Source organism: Amphibalanus amphitrite, unplaced genomic scaffold (genome assembly GCF_019059575.1).
Source record: "Amphibalanus amphitrite isolate SeventyFive unplaced genomic scaffold, NRLGWU_Aamphi_draft 000118F_arrow, whole genome shotgun sequence".
Classification (NCBI taxonomy): domain Eukaryota; kingdom Metazoa; phylum Arthropoda; class Thecostraca; order Balanomorpha; family Balanidae; genus Amphibalanus; species Amphibalanus amphitrite.
Window position 1 is genome coordinate 63,798 of NW_024881613.1, and position 4,576 is coordinate 68,373.

Below are 4,576 nucleotides of genomic sequence, written 5' to 3' on the forward strand. Positions count from 1 at the left end.
TTTGTAAATAACCACTTCGCATAAGCGGACTGCGCTACGTGGTATAGGTCAGGCGAGCTCAATTGTCAACTTATGCTAAGCAGCAGGCTGTAAAGGCTCTCCTAGAAGTGCCGGTATCATGCACCACCCGGCCTCCGCTGTCACCGTGTGCCTATCAGGACGGCCTGTCACCGATCCGTGCCGCCCCCGCGCGCCGATCACCGGGCTTCCATTTAAGACGGCGCCGCTCTATGGAAGGCGCCGGAACCGGTCTGTGCCACCGCCGTCGATCCTCCGGCGGCGCGGACAACCGTAAATTGCCCGCCGGAGCTGAGCCGTCGGCGTCCACCGCCGCGCTGCCAGTCACGGCGGCGACACGAGAAAAACGCTGCCGCGCGCGCCGCCGCGCCGTTCCCCGGAGGCCGGCGGAGCGCGGTGTGAACTGGAGCGCCGCGCCTGTCCGAAGGTGCGCGCCGTGTTGTGCTGCGATGGATCCGGCCGACAGCCGCTCCCGAGTGCCGCCCTGGGACGCCGAGATAAATGATTGCTGCTAATGGCCTTGTCGTCTGGTGGGCTGATGAATGGCCGCGTCCGTACATCACGCATCCTATTGACACAGACTGACGGCATCAGACGGGTTAAAGCAACCGTGATTCCAAAGATATGGGATTTTTTAACCGTCGCTAAAATATGACCTTTCAGGATGCATTAGGGGAGAATGAATTGTCATTCAATAAAGGACTAAACAGAGGACAGCTTCTGATCCCAGCCTGACGACAGGCTGAGTGATTTACGTCAGTTAGTCGGCTGTACTGCGCCGCGCAGTGCCGCAACTCGGATCTGCAGCCCGCTGCGGATGGACGACCTCCCGGGCAGTCGGGTCGGTTCGGGGACGGTCAGCGGAACGCGTCACGCGGCGACCCTGACCGTTCGGCTACGGCGCTCCGCGGAATGCGCCACTGCTGGACCAAACGCCAGCCGGTGGCTCCCGAGAGACGTAAAATCGCAGTAGATACGCAGATACGCACATCTCGAAAATGGAACGCTCGTAATGAGGATTGAGAAGGATATTCAGAAATTAAGCAGAAGCTTATCGGTATTATTAAGTAGCGGAGCTCTTATCTAGATCCGTTCTATTGCACAAGAGATATGTGTAAAATTGGACGAGCAGCGCTGTCCGCAAATTCGCTCCGCGGACCCACTGCAGTCACCTGATCCGTATAATAGCCAGAGCTACTTCTGTGATATATAAGGTGTTTCGCTTAACCCTATTCCTGGCGGGCTCCGCCGGGACAAGAAACTGGCGGGGGGCCGATTCGGCCCCCCCCTGAGATCCCGAGAACGAAGCAAGATAGCGACAAGCGGTAAACGGCATCGGATACGCACGGCCAAGATCTACAATTTTTACAAAGGTCATTTTCAGGTCAGGTCAAAGATGACGTCACAGGGGTCGAAAAAGTCAAAATGGCGGCGCTAGATATGGAGAGTTTTTCTCGAATAACTTTCGAATTAGTCAAGATAGGAACAAACTAAGGGCATCATCGTGATCCTCTTGTCAATCCGCATCGAATGATATATATGTTGACCTCGAAAGGTCAAGGTCAAAGGTTGACCTCAGGTCACGTGACCTCGAGGTCATCATGTATATCATTCGATGCGTCTTGACGAGCTGAACACAATGAGACCATCCACGCGTCTGTATCTTGTTCCTGTACGGAGTTATTGGCCAAAAACCTTTGGTGACCTTTGATGACGTCACATGACCTCACAGCTGCCCAACAGCAAAACAGACCTCAAGGTAGTGAAGGTTGATCGTATATGAAGTCATGTATGGTATATGGGGCCATTCCGACCCGTTTTAGTGGTAAAAACAGGGAGTTGATTTTCCCCCATTGACTTATAATGGGGAGGTCGCGAAACTGACCTGACCTTAGGTCACCGATATCAAAATTCCGAGATATACAAATTGCACATACTGGTACCCTAACTAAAGCCTGAAGAGAAGAAATTGATCGGTCAAAAACTCTAGCTCTGGCGTGATTGCAAACTTTTCTGAGGTAGGGTCACCAAACCGCCTCTGGTGACCTGACCTGAGGTCAGATCAACTCAAAATTTTCAGACATATTGCGTAGAAGCCTTTTAGGAAAAGTCAGAAAATTTGAGCTTCCTAGCTCAACGCGTTTGGGAGAAATAACCAAAAAACCTCAGGGGGGGCTCCTGAGGCCCCCCCCCCCCCGCCAGGAATAGGGTTAACCCGCGCATGACTGGGGGGGCTCTACAGAGCCCCCCTCATGTTTTTCAGCAATATCTTCTAAACCGTTTGACGGATCAACACGAAACTTGCGGTACCCTCAGAGGCATCAATTTGACATCTTGTGTTAAAATTTCAACTTTCTAGCTACCATAGTTTAGCCGGAAATGACGTCAGAGTGACGTCATGTCGGCCGATTTTCATGCCAAATACTGAAATACGGCAAACGCTCTCAAGAGCTCAGTTTTAAAGCTAGATCCATTTTCTTTGCATGAGTGGACTACAAATACACGTAGCTATCGAACTGCTATCTCGAACTTTCGAAATTTTGAAAATTTTGAAAAATATTTATTTACAATTACAAAATAAATATTTTTTGATTTTATTTCAAACAGTTTTTGACTTTTCGCAAAAACCGGAATATATGTGATAGAACACACACTTATGAACTACATTTGCAAGTTTTAGCCCAATATCTGTAAAAATAGCCAAGTTATTCGCATTATTGTCAAAATTTTACAATTTTATGTTTTTCAAATCCATTTTTCAGTACGTTTTAGACGTTGTACAGCAATATAAATGGCACCATCGTGTTCCTGAGCTCAAACTGCATCTGATAGGCACCCTTTTTATTGAAAAAATTTCATTTTCAAAATTTGACCTTTTCTGACCTGAAAGTGACCTGACCTTCGGTAAATTCAGCTGACAATGACCTCAAATGACACAGAAGACACTATTTTCTAAATCTACGAGTAAAATGGACCATAAAACATGCGTCACGTGACCGATACATGATATACAATTTTCGTGACCTAGGATGACCTGGCCTTGACCTTAAAAATTCGAAGTAAAAGTTCGGTACCCTCAGGGTATCTAAGGCATCCGACAAGGAGTGCGTAAACCAAAAATGAGCCTGGTTGAACCGGCGGTCCGGTGGTCAGAGCCTAAATTGTGAACTAACAAAAATGTCGATAATTTTTACTTTGACCTGACCTGTGACGTCATCGGTTACCTTGAGGTCAATGAAAATAGGTTTCGTTCGATAGTTTTTCCAGGGCTATCAGACGCTGTTTGAATTTTGACGATCGGCCCAGTATTTTCGGAGATAGGAGGGGGGCTCTGGAGAGCCCCCCCCCCCCCCCCTAGTCACTCGCGTTATGGAAAATACCCCAGTCATGCGCGGGTTAATAACCACATCACAAACACAAAATCGAAACATCGGGATCTGAAAGAGAAACTGCAGTCATCAGGAAATGATATAAAGGTTTTTCCGCTGTTCATGTGATGCATAACAGTTACCACAAAATGTTTCGAACTGCATAGTCAAATTATTACCTACTAGCTTCATTTTCGTCAGCTCTACGTTCAGTGAAATGAGAATAAATATGTGGAGCAGGCAATATATGGGAACATCAAACTCACGTCATGTACAGTTGACAAATTTGGCTGAAAACTGACAACATCGCTGCCCATAACCCGGAGCGCTGCCCAGCGGAGCGCCGTAGATAATCATATATGGGCCGTTGTGTCCAGCACATTTGACCTGACCCTGAACTGGCTCTGACAGAAATACGTCCGTCCTCTGGGTCAACCGATGCAATGCAGAGGAAGGTCTGGCGGCGACCGGACCACGGATACCTACCTCAGTGGAGTTCAGATTATCTCTCAGACTGTGCCCATAGCACCTGATGATAGAATACCTGGCAGCGCAGCTGAAGCCACGGTCAGCTTATGCGGCTGCGTTAGCTAATGGTGACGTCTTTCTCCACGGCTCGTGATGGCTCTCTGTGCCATGTTATATGATATCCCACGAACGATTAACGTCCATCCCTCGTCATCTGCGTCATTATTGTTGCTAGGAATAGAAGATAAAGGCCCTGACAAAGCAAATAATTGCATATGGCGATGTGGGGATAGGTCACGTCCTTTCACGTTCTTACCTGGTTTACCGTGTGAAATACCTACTTATTTGTGTGCAAGCCATCGCATGCTGCAGGCAGTCGTCATGAACGACCCTCGGACGTCATTCTCACTTCATGACCACGTTGTTGGGTCACAGCAAATATACGTTCTTTTTTGGGGAGCGAACTGCATCACAACTTTTATAAAATAATTTTTCAAGCGGTTAATGCACTCTTGGCAATCTAACAGCAGCTTCCATGGAGCGACGTCTAAAATGAAAACAGCCTAGAACATGGTGCTTTATATGGGGCTACATAGCAGTGCGGTTTGTTAGCGTGTCACGACCAATTGAATTTGGAGCGTCACATGTCTGATTATTGACGGCGGACTGGCGCTACAAGAAATCTCAATTATAGCTGTCGACCACCTCGAAGCTCCGGGCAG